The following is a 20,046-nucleotide window of genomic DNA, read 5'->3' on the forward strand; positions in this document are numbered from 1 at the left end:
CCCTGGAGCATCCTGGCTGTTCCACTGTTTATTCTTACTTAGCATAAAAATTGTTTGGTGTCAATGATGGGGCACACAGATGTGTTACAGCTGCTAAATGTAAATAGATTCACTGAAAAACCCATAAGCCAGTAATGTTCCTATTGTGGCTTTGGTTCACAGCCCTGTTTTGGGGCCATCTGCTATGAAGCTGGAGGTTGTACATGGAGGGGTTGTAATAGTGCTTTTTAGAAGTTTCAGCAGCACCCAAACATAGGTCTCATGGACATACGTCAAATAAAGAGCAAATGTGGTTGCTCATGAAATCAGTTATCAAAAACAGTGGACACTGTAGGAGAGTGGGATAACTATGGAATTTATTACTCATAATATTAATCATTATTCCAGGGAATAAACTGGAGATGAGAAAGTCCTTCCAGAGCTCCACCTGTTGTGATTCTGGTTGAGGTTCTTCTCCATCCATTGGGCAAGAAAGGTAACATTTTGTGGCTTTTTCTAAACAGTTAATCAAAAGAACTTGCCTGCCAAAAATTCCATTCAGCCTCTGTTCCTCCAGTTCAGACAGATGATACCTGGGCTATGTGAACCTGTGTAGCTAAGTCCTTCTCTGTATAAATCTGGAATAGATTTTTTTATCTTTGCTGTGAATGACCTGTTTACTGCCCAGAGAAGTTCTGACCCTGCACTACATGGCAAGAATGTGCCACAGGCAAGTGAACTCAGGGCACACAGGAAGAGGCATCACATTAGGCAGCCAGGTTTTACTTTTAAAGCAGAATCAGTAACAAAGAATTAAAAAATTATCCTTTCCAAAAAACATCTTCCTCACTCAAAGTGTGGTAACTACTCCAGTATTAACAAGTGGGAGTGTACCTAGTCAGGAAAAAACAGGAGAACTTTAAAGTCAAAATTACCCTCCTATGAAGTGGCAGAAAAAGAAGCTTTTGAGCCATACAGAGCAAGCTAACCCACAAGGCTATTACTGTATACACAGTAGTGAAGATGAATTATCTAATTGCCTCTTGAATCAGACTATTTTATTTATAGGACCATGCTATCCGTTATGTATGCCTCTTATGCCTTATTCCTAAAAACTAACAGACATTAACTTTTGTTCTCGTTAATAGCTACTTCAGGAAGGAAACCAACACATGGCACCAGAAGAGATGACTGCATCAGTTTCTGCCTCATTGGCATGACATTTCTTTGTTGTATGTCACTTCAGGGTGAGGATTTTACTGAATCAGGAGTCCCACTGCAATCTGTAAGTTACTGTTCACTTTCTGTAGAACAATCTGATCTTCTCTGCTTCTGAGGGTTGTACAAAAGAGAGGTAAATGTCCAGATCTTCATTTTGGACAATCAGATGATGTTAAATGTAGTTCTGACAGCAAGTTGTGATGGGTTTACAGCACTAAGGGTAGTGGGCTCAGGTTATATGTGAATACTGTTCTTATGATGGCACTGATATTAATATATAATGTAGAGTTTCTAAAATATGGATAGTTTATTAACTGTGTCAATGACAGTTTTCTTCTCTTTAGTGTAGCAGCTTATATCAGCCTAGTTTATACAAAATATGTGATGGTGATAACAAAGTTATTCTGAGAACCTGGCATGAAAATGCCTGTCCAAAAAGGAATTAAATTATTTTTAACTTTGAAACATTTTCTGTATGGACTCTTGCTACCCATGTTCTCATTGTAGTGAATAAAGTCCTATCATGCTAGCTGTTTAAAAATAAAATACAAATGCAGTCCCGGGTAAAGACGATCTACAATGCCTTCTAAAATGCACCCAGAGGCTGAAACTAACAAGAGAAGTTGCGGAGAATGGGTTGCATTTTTTGCTCATTCTTAGTTTACATCCTTGTGAAAGAGCTAATGAATAAATAAATAAATGTATGTTTGTTTTTACATCTATTTGCATGCGGTATGAGGTCTGGATGGACAGTCACACACAGAAAATCACCTTTTGCTATATACTGAATCCTTTTAAGATATATATATATTTCGTGTTTAATAGGTGCAAAATAACATATTACTTAAACATGGAAAAACTTATGTAGGTTTCTAATTTTTAATGTACAGTATAGTCTCAATTACCTTAAAATGGATAATCCTAATGACTTAATTAGGATGACTCACATATTCCTATACTTAAAAACAAGGAATAAATCTCTGGAGGATTAGGGCTTGCTTTTATTCCTGTATTCAGTACATGTAGTGTTTAACTGCATTATGAAATAAGTGACTGTTTTAGCCATCAGTGAGGTTTTTTTTCCCTGAAGTGTGGTAGCTGATGCTGTGCAGAGATGAAGAAAAAAACAATGTTTTCTAAAACGTCTTAGGGAAAAATATTCTGTGATATCTTTTTGAAAATTAGAAGGGGAAAAAATATATCTTCCAAATAAACTAGTTACGTAGGTGGATATTTACTTGCTGTACTTTTCCTTGTATGCACCTGTAAGTTATTGGGCAATAGATGATGCAGATTGTGTTTACTGTTTTTTTTTTTTTAACCCCTGGCTGTGTATTTCAATTCCATCTTCTCAGTTTGCTTACAGTTTATTTTGGTGTTGTGTAAACTTCAAAGAGCTTTTTTGCTAAATTTATTCTTAAAATTAAAGTGCTGGCATTGCTAGACTACAGTCAAGAATGAGGGCATGAGTCAGGTATTTTTAACCACATTATTATCTCTTTTACCGTCTTCCTCTTCTTTTCCCTTTTCATCTTCCTTTTCTTTCCTGCCATTTTACTTCTGTTTTTCTCATAAATAAACATTGTACTGAACAAAATACTGGGTTAACTCATCTTGTACTTTTGAGAGAGATTTGAGATAGTAACTAAGATACATACACACTGAGTTTCTCTTGTGAACTCTGTTTTCTGTAGATTTAATTATACTTCAAAACATTGGGAATTTAAAGATCCTACATTAGAACTGAATATTTGCCCGAGCTCTTCAACCCATTGCAAAATTGTATTGTCCATGAGCTGTATAGGCTCTAGTGCCATGCAAAGAATGAGGCGATGCAAAACATTGACATATATGCCAGATTCAAGTGTGAAGTAAAGCAGTTATTCCTGAACAAGATCAGGTTTTGAAACAAAGCATCATATGCAAGAATCATAAGTAATTTAACATAATAGAGCAGTAGTCATGGATAAGTAAAAAAGAAATTCACAATGTGAAATGTAAGAAACATTCTTGTAGAGACAAATAATTGATAATACACATGTGCATACTAGGCAAGACAACTGTTCAAAAAAATAAGAAATGAACATCTTGCCCATCTCAAAAAAAAAAAAAAAAAAAAAAAATTAGCTGCTGTTACAATTTTGTTTTGCTGGAAAGTCAGATTTCCCAAGCAGAGAAATCTATCTTTCAACTTGATTGATGTGGTAATATTATTACCATTCTATGATTTTGAAAATGTATGATTTTGGAACATGTCATAGTTACTGAATACACTCTTAATAGATAACTAAAGCTCTACTGCATATCCTCTTTTCTTGAAAAGGAAGGGAAAGAAAGATGTAAATGGAGATATTATAAGGGAGAAATTGTATGTAATGTCAATTCAGAGTTTATGTTTATTTAAGAGGAATTACTCTCCAAAGATTTAGATTCTACCTGCTATCTTGGTCTGTGGCAAAAAAAAAAACAATCTGTGTCAGCTCCTAGATTTGATTTGAAGTTTGCTACAAAGTGCTCATTAAGGTTTATGACCAATGAAACAGCCATCTTTTTAGACCTGTTTATGAAATTCCAATAGTAATTATTCTTCACATTAAGTAATTAAGTTAAATTATTAAATTAAGGGTTAAATTTCAATTGTAGAAACTTCATCTAATTTTTGCATGCGTTGCTCCTCAATCAAATGTTACTAAACATATTTGATTCAGATTTGATATGTTCTTGATCTTTTTGTTTTGTATGTTTGAATGTTCATAAACCTGAAAAATATGAGGCATTATTTCAGTAAGTGAAAGGAATGTAGTGAATATTGGCCACATATGCAAAATGCCTGACCAGCCTTTTGCAATTACCTTTGGCTCTCAAAATATAAGTTTTTTTTGGTATCAGATGAAAAGCTAGCTTTTGTGAATACCAAGTCCCTGCACTGCTGGTTTAACTTCAAGTTTGTACTTGTATTTGAAGTTGAATGTATGAATCCTGAACATAATGCAAGGATCCTGACCATCTGGGAATAGACCTGTGAATTTCTGTGTCAAATAGCTTGCTGCCACGTTTTCCTGCGTTATTACTTTTGCTGCTGCTCAAGTACAGTGATAACATCTTTTTAGGCATAGTATCTAGCAGAGAGTAAAGATCTGTCACAATAAATTACTGCCCCCACCATAACATTCTCTTTGATAGATCTTACATTATTTTGTTTCTGATTAATGAAGTTCCTGCTCTAAATTATAAGGCAATTTAAGGAAGCCTTTTGACTCCACTGAATTGTATCAATGACTTAATTATTTTAATGTTTTAATACCTGTCCATTAACACTCTGTAAGCAGAATTTTAATGTGGAGGGCTTGCAAGATTCTTGCAGGCATATATTAAAATGTTCCCAAATAAATCATGTAGATGGAATAACAGTAGTATGTTCTTAAAACCTGTCTTGCATATTTATAGATTATTCCTTGATTGTCTATCAAAAAAGAAAAGATATGGTGATTAACAACAGTGGATTGTAATATACCATTGTATACTGTAAGAATGACACATCCTCCATGCCACAACTCCTCAGATGCTTGTCATTTCCAGACAATGTGTCATTTCTAGACAGGTATAAATGGAAAATCCTTAGTAGATGAGGCATTCCAGGTAGTTTGATTAATTCAATGAAACCTAGGCGAAGACTGTTTTGTCCCAAACACCTGGATATAAGAATTACATTGGTAAACTCTCCCAATTTTCTTAATAGTTAGTTTTGTTTGTTTGTTTGTTTTTGGTTTTGTTTTCTGGACAAACCAGAGCTGTGCTGTTAGAAAATGCTGTTTCTTTTTTCTCCTATTTCATGTTTCCACATTAAAAGTACATGTAGGTTTTTTACTCTGGCACACTTTCAAATAGACTCTGCTAAAGATTTGTTGTATACAGTTTTCAAGGCAAAAAATAAAACAGTTCTTGTGAAAAAGTCAGTTTTTAACACTCCTTGACTACTATTCCATACTAAAAAGTATAATTATTGTTTATCATAATTGGTGGGAAATTTATGGAATCAAATTAATAAGCAAATAACGTGACAATGCACATTTAAGTTTGTTTGTTTGTTTGTTTGTTTTTCATGCAGCATTATATTTGTATGTTTTATTTTGTATATTAAATATTCCAAGTAGATATCTCTGCTTAATGGGCATCAGGATACAAATAGCAGTGGGGGGTGCATCTGTGAAATAAAAAACACTATTCAAACTGCTTGGGAAAAGTGGGTAAAGCTAAAGGTGAAGTTATGCATTATTGAAAATAATGATGCTAATCTACCCTCTTTGACATGCATGTTCCCTATGTTCACATAAATGTAATTCTTCAAAATAGTTAACTGTTAAATCTGGAAAAAGTCTACCTGAGGCCTGTTTTGTTTTTCCTTTTTTCAGTGCAAAGACTGGCGGGTTGTTCAGTGTTGATGAATGCAGAAGTGTATTGTATTCATAAGTACATACATGCACCTTGTAAAATATCTTTTAATAAAAGCAGGATAGCTTTCTGAAGTTTTTTAAAAGCTATATTTAATGAAAATGGTAAATTAGAGACAGGCAACAAGCAAACTAAAATTTGCTTCACACACAGATTGTTTCCTACTGCAGGCCTGTATTGCCTTGACTCTGCAAACTTAACTGCAGCAGCCATGGATACCGGGCTGCTTTGTTAGCTGCATTGCTCCAAGGCTTTCTTTTTTCATCAAGTTCTTCTCCATAGTTTAAGAACTATTGAAAATTTCACTTTTTATGGAGGTTTCTTAATGCATAGTTTGCCAGTAAGAACACTGATGAAGTGTCAGGCTGGGAGGTTTATATAGGTAGCCAAGCCATAATGTCCTACAGCTTTCAGTGAGGCCTATTCTTATTTAGAGTTCTGAACTGTCCATGATTGATGTGTGGCTCTTAAGACTGCTAATACCTAGGCACGGTGATGTACAAAGGAACAATTTCTGTATTTGTATCTAGAACTGCACTGATTCCAGCTTAATTTTTATAGTGAAATTCATTGTCAGGACCTAACATAGTTATCCCAGACTGATAAAATCTGGGGACAATAAAGCTCACCGTTTCGAAGATTTCAGATTTATTATATTAAAATCAATATATTTTAGCAGACTTTGTGAGGCAGTTGCTACAAATGCTATTTCAACAAAATGCTTCAATCAAGAAGCACCTATGAAACCAGTTTTCAGTGAACATGATGTTAACACTTGACATAGGCAGCAATTTGAGGGTGATTTTGGCATATCCCTATGAGAATGTTAGTTGCACCAAAGTTTTCATGAGATAAAGCTCTATAATTGGACAAGAATCTTATATTAGATGAATGCAGAATTTGGGAAAGGAGATGACTCATTCAGATACCAAAGGGGTAGGAAAAAGGGATATCGATCTTTGTTTTTCTTGTGATGATATCATCTATGTCAAAAGTAGAACAAAAAAGCTAGTTTGTAGCACAGGAAGATGAATGATTTAATCACTGCTATCACTGCTTGGCAATGTTTATTTTATTTTATTTTATTTTATTTTATTTTATTTTATTTTATTTTATTTTATTTTATATTTTATTTTATTTATTTATTTTTTGTGATCTACTTACAGTAGATTCGTGCTTCTGGGCTTTTGCTAATCATTCAGAGAAGTGTGAAAATAGGTACTTTTTCCTTCTTGAATCTTTACTAGAAAAATGTTGCCAAATTAATTTTAAAAATTTCCAAAAATTTTGAGAAAGAAGTCTAGGATTTTTGGAAGACCAAATGCACAAATTAAATAACATGTATTCCTGGTACACAAGGAAGGCACAAGCCAAACAAAGATTAATTTGCACTGCTGTTCTTTTCCGAATGAGCTTGCCATCCTTGAGTTTTTCACAGATCTAGGTGGAGAGCTGGCTGAGCCAAAAATACAAAACTTACATCTGGGATGAAATTTTAAACTGCTTCTTTATCTCTGGAATTAACTGAAAGAAAATACAGATACAAGCAACAGGAACATTTGGAATGCTGTAATTTTAGATCCACATGTTGTAGGAGTTGCTAAGGAATCTAACTCATTTCCCTGTGAATGGCTGAGTTGGCATTGAACTAAGTAGTCTTAATATTTGGGGTAGCTGGAAAACAAACCATCCCATTTTTAAATTTTGAGCAGCTCCGGGTGAAGAATAGCAAATATTTTGGAGTTATCTTGGATCTGTGTAAGGGACTGTATAAATCAGGCTGTGCCCTCCTGTAATCACTCCTAGAACTCTCCACCTTCATGCAGTCCCCCATGGCAGAGAACTCTCTAGAATGATGTTACATACAAGAAAACGCAGTGCTTCAACCATTCTGGGTAATTTTGGCTTACAGGTTCCACCTGTAATTTCTATTCAAAAAATAGATCCATCTCTGACCAAGAGATGAACTCGTAAGCATTATCTGAGATGCCACATGGAATATTATATACGGCAGTTATTACTGATGTTTTTTTGCATAGTAATTAATTTCTCACAGAGCTGTACAGTGAAGTTTGTGTCTAAGAAAGACAAAATACCATGCTTGGGGTAATTCTGAGCTCACTTGCACTCAAGGAAGCAAGAAAGTTCTTTTTTATTCTAGCTTTTCTTCAAATAATAGCCTAACGGAAAGAATGTCCCTTCAACCACATTCCATACATCAAATGAGGTTTTCAGCACCAGAGACTGTTCACTACATGTATTTAGTATAGCTGAAATAGTATTTTGGAAAATTTCACTTTATTATTATTATTTATTTTTTTACTTATTGTGTAGGTGATGATTTTGGAGCTCATCTTTGGTGATGCCATCTTACTTGCTTAAATATTTCCTTGATTAATTATATTAGTACCATATCTATTAACATAACTTTTGATATTTTATGATGTGTATTTTTACCAAATTAATTTACAAATAACCAGCCAGGTTTACACTGAGGGAAAAAAATACCGGACAGATATGCAGTGAGGTAAATAGGAACAAATATAAAATACGAACAGGCAAATACAAGATACTTTCAAATAGTGAGGCTGAGGGATGCTTATATTGTCCTTATAAGAAGTTAAGACATTTCAGCCTGGGATAAGGGTTTATGGCTAGAAAGTGAAGAGAAAAATCAAAGAGTAAGAAATAAAGCATAAAATTAGCAATCTAAACTAATTCAGAATGTACTTTTTAGGCTGTCAATTTCAGAAGTAACTACAATAGAAGCCTGAAAGGGGAAAAAGAATTTGGAAATCTGTTTGTTAGACTTCAAATCAGATGAAATAGTGCTGCTCCATTCACCACCTGTCTTTTTCTACGAGGTTATATATGTGTATATATGTATATATATATATATATATATTTATTTTTTTTCTGCCCATTCTCAACTCAAGATGGTTAGTGAAACTGTTCTGCTGATACCAGGAATTAAGAGATTGTGACTTGCTCTTCCATTTATGCCCAAGGTTCACTAAATTTAGAACTCCTTATCATTTGTGAAATAGATAATTTGAAGCCTGTCTTGTTTTACAACCCTTTGGCATTTGTTATCAGCTCAGGTAACTCAGCTTTGCATTCCTGATATTTTTATTTTTTATTTTTTACTGGGGAAAAATATAAGTTTATTTAAAGAAGTGGAAAGCACTCAGGTTAGCCATGTCCCTCTGTGATTACGTGCTTATTTGAATGGTGATTACAGTTCCCTGAAATAGGATTCCACTACCTGTAATAAAAGGTTAATAAGGGTCTAAATATGCCCATTTTTTGCTTGTGTAGCTTGCCCTTTTCCATAATGACTGTGGGGGCTAGCCTTTGTCTTCTTGTTTTTCTTTGAAGTCTCATGTGTTCAGCAACCTGCTGTCCATTTTGCTATATCATCCAGTTACTTCCTGCATGGTTTGCCTCTTGGTATGCTGCTTGCTGTTTGGCCAAAAAGCAAAGTCTTTAGAAAGAGGACATTCTCCATTTGGCAGGTGCAGCCAAACAGATGGAGCTCTGTCCTATTTCTTCTGGCAGTACAAGCCTCTTATGGATCAATTCTTTTTCTGGATAGTTTTGTTTCTGATGAGGTCTTCTCTTGGGGTCTTCAGGCAACCCCTGGTAGGAACTTGCTACCATGTCTGCCTTTTTGCAGATCCAGAGCAGGACTGAGAACCCTGAGGAATTACTGCTCTAACAAGATATGCACTGGGTCATGGTTTGCAAGTACATATGACATTAAACATTTCTGTGGGCTTGGTAATAGCCCACATACATTGGTAAAGTATAATATGCACCACCCAGTAGTACCCTGATGACTGAGATCAGGACTGACTTGGATGTATAAGGTATAATATAATACTATTACCATAGTATTAGCAGCAGTTTTTGTAAAAGAGGAATTAAGTAGAAAAGACAAGAAAGGGAAATAGAAATGTTCGGTGACTTGCTGAAAGTTTATAGCAATGTCAAAGTTATCAAATCCTACCCTAACTGGTACAAAAAGAAGTTTTGCTGTTGATTCACTAGGGTTAGATACTCACTCCAGCTATTCACCCCTGATTCTCAGTTCAGTGGCCCTCAGTGTGATACAATATGATCTGTCAATGGCAACGTGCCTTGAATTAAATGGAACAGCTACTTAACACTGCTCATTTTAAATCTGCATGCAGGTCACATCAGAAGGAAAGAAAAATGTCCCAGCCAACTGAAACTGGAGGGAGAATTTTAGCTAAAAAAGAATATAATTTTTAAAATTAGAACTCTGGGCAGTATTACGGGAGAAAGATTGTCATGGGAACTGTGACAATCAAAACTGGTCACAGTCTTAGTTTTGCACCTTATCCATGCCACTGCTTCTGATCCCACACAAATCCTATTCACTGTATTTCTTGCCTTTCTCCTTGTGTTTTCTTTAAACCTTGTAAAATGTTCTAATTTTTACAGAGACTGATGTAATTAAAAAGCTTCCACTCCTCGCTGCTTTCTGAGACAAACAGGGCAGACATCATCCTAGTGTTATCATAACATCTTGTGAAGCAGAACAAATACTGTAGACTGACATTCTAGGAGAGAAATGTCCTGCAGCTGCATCTCCAAAAGTGCTAATGCTGCCTTCTTAATACAAAACAAACTAACAAACAAAAAAAGAACCCACACCAAAACATTAATGCATTTCATTTCATAGTTGATAGATTCATTGTTCCAGTCTATCCTTTTTGTATATTTTGAGGAAAAATTAATAAATAAAATATATATATATACTTTTCCCCCCATAAGATACATGTTTAAATACCAGATTTGCTTGCATTTCTAAAAGTGATGGGTATGTAACTAAGAGATATTTCTAATGGAAGAGCACTGTTCAGTGAGAGGAACAAGTTAAATTGAAGTTTATACCTTTTATTAGAAGAAGTGATGTGATATTTTGTTAATCTATATGAAATTCTGTATTTTTTTTTTTCGGTAAGGATCAGACTAATTTCAAATAGATAAAAATATTTATTTCTGCCATTGCCAGTATCACATTCATTTGTATTGTTAGTAATCTAGCTATAACTATTGACCAAATACTGTTCAGCTTTTCTCTTACAGAAGTCAGCGCATTCTCAGTAAATGAAATTTGTTTCTTATTCTATGTTTATCTGTTATGGAATGCACTTGCAGCATCATGTATCTACATTTCATCTACCTACCTTGAGATCAGATGCATTTTCCTATTCAGTGTTAAACATCTTATTTAACATGGATGAATAAATAGTTTTTCATACTGAAAGCTGAGGAAAAAAAAAATCTATGTGCAACCGTTGATCAAACATCAAGATCCTTTAAAAAAAAAATGTATATTACTGCTAATTCTGAGGGTCTGTTCATGTAATGTGAACCAATGGACATCAGTCCTAGTTTTTTATACATATATGTACACCATAATACATACATATATCCATTTATGCACACGTATACATGTATATTTTATATATACATGCTTCAACCCAACAGAGCTATTTTGCATTGTAAATTTATCAAACAATGAAAGAAACAGATGGGGAGATTTTAATTTTGTATAGCCATTTTCTATGATCTCAGATTTCATTTTCATAATCTCTTCTTAATGTTTTAATGAAAAGGTTTCAAAATATTCCAAAAAACACTTTTGGCATCTTAAGTCAGAAAATGGAATCTGCTAAGTGGGAGAGCTGAGAAAAATGTTAGTGTTGCAAAATAAGTACTTTGTTTAACTGTTTTCCAAGAAAGTGCTGTGTTGTTACTCATGGTGATCATGTGAAGATTAATCCATCTCAGAAAATTCATCATTTTTTTTTTGTTTGTGATTAAGAAATCAATTTGATAAATGGTTTTGTATTTTTAATCAAAAGTATGGTTAAGTCTACTTCTATTCTGCAGAGTATAACAGTTAGAGAGTACTGTTGCTGTGTATATAGGATACAAAGATACTTAATGTAATGGTTATGGATTAAATTTATTTAAATTTCAGTGCTATAATTTTGGCAGTATTTAGCTGAAAATTCAGGAGAACAGCCTGTTTTCAGAAAAACATTATCACAGAAATAGATGCATACATAAAAACAGTTTTGAGAACAGGTTTCTGGATTCTGCCCATGTGAAAGCTCAGTAATATTTTTTCTGCAAAATGCTTTACTTATATTAGACAGGATCATTCCTGTCTCACAGCATCTGTCTATGTACAAGTACCTGACCAATGATATCTGATGGTCTGTGTAGAGTTCTTCTGTGTATGCAAAGGACTTTCACATTCATTGAAGGTTTCAGTGGTGTTGTATGGTGTTGCAAGCAGAACTATTTATACTTTTAACAAAATTTAGTACAAATGGGTTAGGTCAGATTCCAGATTTTCAGCAGTTGTAAATAAAAATATTTATCTTTTGAAAAGTAACTACAACATGAAAAATGTCAGTTCAACCACTCATAGCTGGATGAATACCCCTCATTGTGTTTTGCAACTTTAATTTCCTTTTCTGTTTAGCAAGAGGCTCCCATCTTGAAAACGTTATTAGCTCCATTTGTGTTGCAGGTTTTTATTTAGCTGATCTTGGTATGATCAGAAATTCAAATTCTGTGAGAGGTTTGACCCAGAAGAATGCTTTTGAACCATACTGAGCTGACTAAAATCCGAATTGGTGACATAATAATAAAAGTTATTCCTCCGTCATCTTTTTGTGAACACCTGAAATCACTGACTCACTCATTATACAGAGGTCAGCATACAGTTGCTCTTGACCTATAATGGACAACCAAGCAACCTAGCAGGGAAAGTTTAATCCAATTAAAGATGTCCTGACTCATCCACTCTCTTTAAAATGAAGAATCTAAATAATAGATCGCATGAAGATAGATGACATTCTCAGCATCTACTTTGTTTCAGTCTTCGACACAAAGAGAGAAAAGAAAAAGACAGGAGTCAGCTAAGTGAGATAAATGTGAATAAGGGTCTGGGAATATGAGGAAACAGACTTAATAAGAAGCAAGTAAAAGAATGCTTCAATAATTTAATGTATCTATAAATCAGTGAGGACCCAGTGACATTTAACTAACAGTTGATAAGGAACAGCAACAAGAACTGTGATGATCCATCAGCCATATTGGAGGATGGATAGAGTAGAAGTGAGCCATGAAGAAGGAGTGAAGAAAATGACAAATATGCTGTAGGAGACAGAAGCCTCTCCAAACTGTAAACTAGTTCCCTCACACTAGGAAATATATTTTGCGAAGCTTCATTGCTTCAATGCATCAGCTACAGAGACAAACTCTAAGCTTCCCTTAGTACAGCCTGAAATGTTTCTATATATTTACCCTTCAGTTTTTATGGTAATTGTTGTGATTTTTTTTTTTTTTTTCTGGTGGGATAAATATGCTCATGTATTTTTTTTTTTTTTAGTGTCACTTCTATTTGCAATAAGTTGCATATAGTTGTTTCTTAATCTGTCTCTGCTTTCATGCTAGAATTTATTTGTTTGCATGTAGCTATGTCTCCTCCCCCTTCTTTGGATTAGTCACTAGAAAAGCTAAATTTTTATTTGGTCTGTTGAGTGATTAAGGAAAATAGTTTCCTTCTACAGGTAGAATATCCATTGCTCAGTCAATTCTCTTTTATGTGAACAAGCAGTCTTTGAAGGAAATAAAATTACAAACTGGGGGGGGGGGGGAATTTCAGAAAGATAGGATATTGGCTTATATACAGGTTATTGGCTGGATGATAGATGGTGTTTTTGTAAAAGGCTGTTCAGCTTTAAAGGACTTCATATCCTAGAATTAGCTGTCCTGTCTAAAAGAGAACAAAGAATTCTTGATGTAGTATAAAGTGACATCTGAGTCAAAGAAGTAAAATATTTGAAATACTGGAGTAGCTGAGACTTTTGGTCAATAATTTTAGTGGATAAGTTTTCAAACGTGGAAGTGATTTTCTTTTCATAACCCCAGTGCATTGTGGCACAGATGAAATGAATGGAGCAGTTGGAGTTGGATTGCTCTCAAAATATGGGAAAGGAGGGTTGAGCCATCTCCATATGGGTCTGTTGTCTCTGGAAGTCATTCTTATTTTATTTGAAAAGGGTTACTTTAATGGCAGATTGCAAAAGACCACAAAAGGGTAGAGTTTCTGGGAAAAGTTTAGGACCTTCATTGAAATTATTTGTTGCTGTTTCTATCAAATAGAATGACACTTTTATTAGATTGAAGTGAGTAATAATTGGAATTATTTTTGTTAAATTTAATTGATGTGAAGATTTCTAGAAGTGTGCTTTATTTTAAATCTATGACTATATTCTACAAATGAGAAAGTAAATTGTTTGAGATGTTAAATAAATAATATAAAATATATATTTCAGAAGGAGCTAAAAATATTGTTTTAGGAGTTAGATGAAAGTGTGCAGTGTCATTTTAGGCACTTTTTGGAGAGACACTAAACATGAAATATTTGAGAAGATTAGAGCTATGTGTCTCTTTGGGTCCTACTAATTGCAATCATGATAATTATTATGCACTAACTATATTGCTATTTGGAGTTATGTAGTTATAGCATAACTATGACAGAAAGAAAAGTGAATATACTTTAATTTATAAGTGATCTGATATGCTTTAGTGCAGATTGTTTGAGCTCTTAAATGGTTACATCTGTTTTAAAAAAATAAATATGTATCTTTGAACCTGAAGGGAAGAATTTCTTTTTGTAAGGCATAGTTATGTATGCTTTCTGTGAAAACGTAGGAAACAAAATGGAATTAGACGTAGAAATGGAACTAGACATAGTGGAATTAGGCTTCTGCTATGCTGAATTGGGAGTGTACTGGCATGCATATTCAAAATTAAGCCAGGATCCAGAGCTTTGCTAAATTCTGTGTTATATGATCTGAGGTGCTGAACTATGTATGTGTCAGAGTATCTGGATGAAACACTTGTGCAGTGTTTGGGACAATGGACTCCTAATCCCTGAGTGAGTCCATTATACTTTTAGTTTCATGATGGTAATAAGCAACAGACAGGGATAGAATCCCTACCGTTAGTTTTTTTTTTTTTTTTTTTTTTTTTTTTTTTTTGAAAAGCTTTTAAAGGTTCTTATCTGTTTCAGGAGAAAAACAATCCTGTTTCAGATAAATGTATTTATTCCTAATGCATAAATCTTAGATGCAGTCCACTAATGAATTGAAATCTCAGTCAATTTCTTTCCTTTCTTACAGAAATTCCATTACAGTTCATTTAAACATATCTTCAAATGATTCATAATTACTTCAGTTTCAGGAGTATTCATTCTTTACTTTGCATAGAATTATAATGAAACTTTTATTTTATTTTATTTTATTTCTATTATGGATAAACTAATTTTCCCCTGGATCAGGTGCATTAAAACTTAAATCATTTATTACAATTGCTTTTGCAAATGTAGGCACATCTTCCATGACTGAATTTCTTAGACAAGGCCAATGAACGTAGTATTAATTTCATCCACATATAGTGTTTGCCCTAATAAATTTCTCTGATTTGGTCTTTTGATTACAAGTGACACAAATTAAAAAGGGATAGATTTTTATTTATTTACTCATTTTGCTATGGGACATAAACTGATTTTTTTGTGGCTTACTGCCAATTCAACAATGCGGGGTAAATTCCCTCCTAAATGAGGAAATGTACAATAATGAGCAATGAATTGTAAATGGAAGCATGAAGACATGCAAACATGCCTTTGGCTGGCAGGTGATTTTACATAAAATTAATAATAATAATAAAAAACAATCCCAGATTGTACTCATCTATTTTCCTATGGATGTTCCAAGATGGCTACAGCTTTTGCCTATGTCTTGCTGCCTGTACAGCAACACCTTAGTGTTCCCATAAAAGTAGCTTTGCTGCCATCATTTTATTTCCCAGTCCTTGACAGTCTTCAACATTTCCATGATTTGTCTGGTATTCACTGCAGCACTGAAAAGTAAAGACCAAATAGAGTGTATTTGTAGGCTTGAAGTAATGATTACTCAAAATTACTACCAAGATAGGAAAACGTAGAGAAATATTGTAGCATGCTGAATGACATGCAACGGAGAACTGAGAGCAAACTTATCTTGCCTGAATATGGGCTGGATGAGCATGAGTGATCTGAAAACATCTAAATGGCAACAGCTTCTCTGTGCAGGAGAGGATCTCACTAGTGCTGTCACATTAAATATGTCAGTGCTCTTTCTGACTTCACCTCTTGCCATAGAAACTTCATCAAACAGTATCAAGTTGTGCCAGAGGAGGTTTAGATTGGACATTAGCAAGAATTTCTTCATGGAGAGAATGATTAAGCATTGGACTGCTTAATCCTCACCCAGGGAAGTGGTGGAGTCCCCATCCCTGGAGGTATTTGAGAAATGTGTGGATGTGTCACTAAGGGACTTGGTTTAGTGGCAGGACTCAGTAGGTCAGGTTGAAATTTGGACTTAACTGTTCTGAAGTTCTTTTCCAACCCAAATGATTCTATTCAGGGAGATTACACTTAGAAAGCAAACCTAGAGCTGCATATACAAAAACTGTCTTAGTAAAAATATTCTCTGATGAACATCAAAGAAGATTTAGGAACTTTTTAAAACTGTTCTTTTTCTTTCATGATTTAAAACCTGCAAATCTGACATATGAAAGTTCATTGCAAGTACTTCTCTTTTTGCTTCTCTATCCTACCCTGGGAAGGAGTCTGCCTTAGTTTCTCTGTTTTATTTATTGTTCTTCCTTGCTATTATTTAGGGTCACTGGAATATGAATTCCCTTGCTGCAAACCAATTTAGACTGTACAGGTGTCCTATATACATGGGACTGGGGTGCGCCCTAAGCCCAGTCTGCCTAACAGCCCCAGCACACTACACTTCCTGCCTTAAACTCTGTCTCTGTTCTCAGAGCAGATCAACTCTCCAGTCCAGGAAACACCAGCAGGATTTGCACTAGCTCAGATTTGAACCCTTCCTATATGGAATGGGAATGCATCCGGTCATCCAGAAAGGCATCCAGTCCCTGGAACTGAAACCTCAAACCAAGCCTAGCTTCAAAAGCAGCAGGTTAACCATGGCCTTACAATCCCTTGTATGACTTAAGACACAGATACCTGAATGCAGAGGGATTAGATGAGAGAATATACCTGCAACCTCTTCAGCAGTGCATATACGCAGAATAGAACATGAAATTAATGTAGATGGTGGAATAATGATTTTGAAGTTTTGAGAGTGAAGTGTGCTTGCTTCCAGCCTGCCTATGACCTCACCATCCAAGATGTCATACTCATTTCATTAAGGCTGATGGAATAAGGACATTACTTCATGCAGATAAAGACTGATTACTTAAATCTTTAGAGTCAACATAAATTTGGCTCTGTATCTCTTCTGGTGAGCACATTTCAGCAACTCCAGCATATTTCTTATTCTCCCATATCTTTCATTTTTAAGAACCTTTTTTTTTTCTTTTTTTTTTTTCCCCCAGGTGTGTATGCTTCACCCATCATGTTAATTATTTATTGCTTTTTAAGAAACAATAACAAAAACTCTGCTTGAATCTGTTTAAGTTCCTCCCTCTGCAGTTCAGTGTGGAGAAAGACCAGTCCTCTGCAACTCACAGTGTGAGACCAGCTTGGTGAATACATGATTTGCTGAGGGAAATAGAAGTGCTCTCCTAGGTGTTTCAGTTACAGTCAATCCAAGCAGACACCTGCATTTAGGGTTACACACTAATTCTTTTAACACTTCTAATTCATTTAACAGTAAAGGTAGACATAGCAATTTGTTGCTATTTCTGAATCTGAGGGAGAAACAAGCTTCCAATGAGGAAAGGAATTCATACATTTCATACATTCTAAAGTGGAATTTTATTTCAGATACTCTTGGATCAGATAATCACAGTCTGTGGTCATTGACACTGAACTAGATACTCACCAGACATTGCTTTCCCTCACAACAATAATGACTTCTCTGCCAGCAGAATAGACTTTACTGTGTCATTTTTATTTTGGTTCCCAGATCTGTAAATACAATGGAATCTCATAAACATAAATAAAAATAGCATGAAGGACTTTGAATCCCTGCGAGATTTCTTGTTCTGGTAGAATGTAGGTAATATGTGCCCAGGACCATGTCCAGATGGCTTTTTGAAGATCTCCAAGGAGAGGCTCCATGACCTCATTGGACAACCTGTGCCAGTGCTCAGTCACCCTCGCAGTAATGTATTTCCTGATGTTCAGATAGAACCTCTTTTGTTTCAGTTTGTGCCCATTGCCTCCTGTCATGTCATTGGGCACCACTGGAAAAAGCCTGGCTTTGTAGTCTTTATAGTCTTCCTTTAGGAATTTGTGAGATCCCCCCGAGTTTATTCTCCAGGTTGAATAGAATCACAGAATCACAGAATTTCTAGGTTGGAAGAGACCTCAAGATCATCGAGTCCAACCTCTAACCTAACACTAACAGTCCCCACTAAACCATATCCCTAAGCTCTACATCTAAACGTCTTTTGAAGACTTCCAGGGATGGTGACTCCACCACCTCCCTGGGCAGCCTGTTCCAATGCTTCACAACCCTTTCAGTAAAGAAGCTCTTCCTAACATCTAACCTAAAACTCCCCTGGCGCAACTTTAGCACATTCCCCCTCGTCCTGTCACCAGGCACGTGGGAGAACAGGCCAACCCCCACCTCGCTACAGCCTCCTTTGAGGTATCTGTAGAGAGCGATAAGGTCACCCCTGAGCCTCCTCTTCTCCAGGCTGAACAAGCCCAGCTCCCTCAGCCGCTCCTCGTAGGACTTGTTCTCCAAAATAGAATAGGCCCAGGTCTACCAGCCTTTCTCATAGGAGTGATGCTCCAGTCTCTTTATCATCTTGATCTTCATTCTGTGGTCTCTCCCCCCTATGTCCCTGTCAGTCTTATACTGGGTGACCCAGAACTGGACACAGTATTCAAGGTGTGGCCTTACCAGTGACCAGTAGAGAGTAAGGATCTCCTCCTTACTCCTCCTGCTAACACTCCTGCTAATGCAGCCTAGGATGCCATTAGCCTTCCTTATGTCAAAGGCACATTGCTGGCTCATTGTCGTGGTTTAACCCAGCTGGCAGCTAAACACCACGCAGCCGTTTGCTCACCCTCCCCCCTCCCTCTCTGGGATGGGGGAGAGAAATGGAAAGTGAAGCCCGTGAGTTGAGATAAAGACAGTTTAATAAGACAGGAAAATAATAATAACAATAATAATAAAATAATAATAATAATACAATGGTGATAATAGTACTACTAATAATAGTCTGTACAAACAAGTGATGCACAATGCAATTGCTCACCACCCGCTGACCGATGCCCAGCCTAACCCCGAGCAGTCCGGCCCCCTCCCCCTGGCTAGCTACCCCTATATATTGTTTAGCATGACGTCAGAGGGTATGGAATACCCCTTTGGCTAGTTTGGGTCACCTGTCCCGGGTCTGTCCCCTCCCAGCTTTTACTGCACCCCCAGCCTGCTCGTTGGCAGGACAGCAAGAAACTGAGATGTCCTTGGCTTAGTATAAGCACTGCTCTGCAACAATTAATACATTGGGGTGTTATCAGCACTCTTCTCATCCTAAGCCAAAACACAGCATTCCACCAGCTACTAGGAAGAAAATTAATTCTGTTCTAACTGAAACCAGGACACTCCTGTTCAACTTGGTGTCTATCAGGATGACAAGGTCCTTTTCTGCCAAATTGCATAGTGGTTCTTATCAATGTGTATAAATACCTGAGGGGAGGTGCAAAGAAGATGGGAACAGGCTCTTTTCAGTTGTGTCTAGCCTGTTGGCCCCCAGCAAGTACTGGTGCCTGGAGTTGTTCCTCCCCATGTGCAGGACTTTGCACTTCCAAATCTGTGTTGAACTTCATGAGGTTCCTGTCAGCCCATTTTTCCAGCCTTTTGAGGTCCCTCTGGATGGTTTCATGACCCTTTGGCTTATCAGCCACTCCCCGAGTTTTCCATGATCAGCAAGCTTGTTGATTCTACACACTGCCCCATCATCCAGACCATCACTGAAGATGTTGAATAGGATCGAAGTTAGTTTTGACCCCTGGGGTACAACGCTAGTTACTGACCTCAAACTAGACTTTATACCATGAATCACCACCTTCTGGACCCAGGTGTTAGACAATTTTCAGGCCACCTCACTGTCTACTCATCTGTCTTTTACTTTATCAGGTTTTCTATGAGGGTGCAATGGGAGATGGTGTCAGAAGCCTTACAGAAGTTGTGGTAGACAATATCAAATGCTCTGTCCTCATCTGAAGCCACTCACTGAACCATATAAGGTTATCAAGTTGGTCAAGCATGAATAGGTGTTATTGCCTAGGAAACTGCATTCCCAGCAGGCAGA

General features: G+C 36.1%; 1 long non-coding RNA gene across 7 annotated transcripts in view; it reads left to right on the forward strand.

Annotated features, from left to right (window-relative positions):
* LOC106016529 (uncharacterized) overlaps positions 1-20,046 on the forward strand; it is a 309,486-nt gene that overhangs the window by 176,786 nt on the left and 112,654 nt on the right. For all 7 annotated transcript variants that reach the window (XR_011809545.1, XR_011809542.1, XR_011809546.1 and 4 more), the window contains 2 exons: positions 388-475; positions 1,128-1,264. This is a non-coding gene — a long non-coding RNA (uncharacterized lncRNA). The remainder of the gene's footprint in view (positions 1-387; positions 476-1,127; positions 1,265-20,046) is intronic.

This window comes from Anas platyrhynchos, chromosome 5 (assembly GCF_047663525.1).
Source record: "Anas platyrhynchos isolate ZD024472 breed Pekin duck chromosome 5, IASCAAS_PekinDuck_T2T, whole genome shotgun sequence".
Taxonomy (NCBI): domain Eukaryota; kingdom Metazoa; phylum Chordata; class Aves; order Anseriformes; family Anatidae; genus Anas; species Anas platyrhynchos.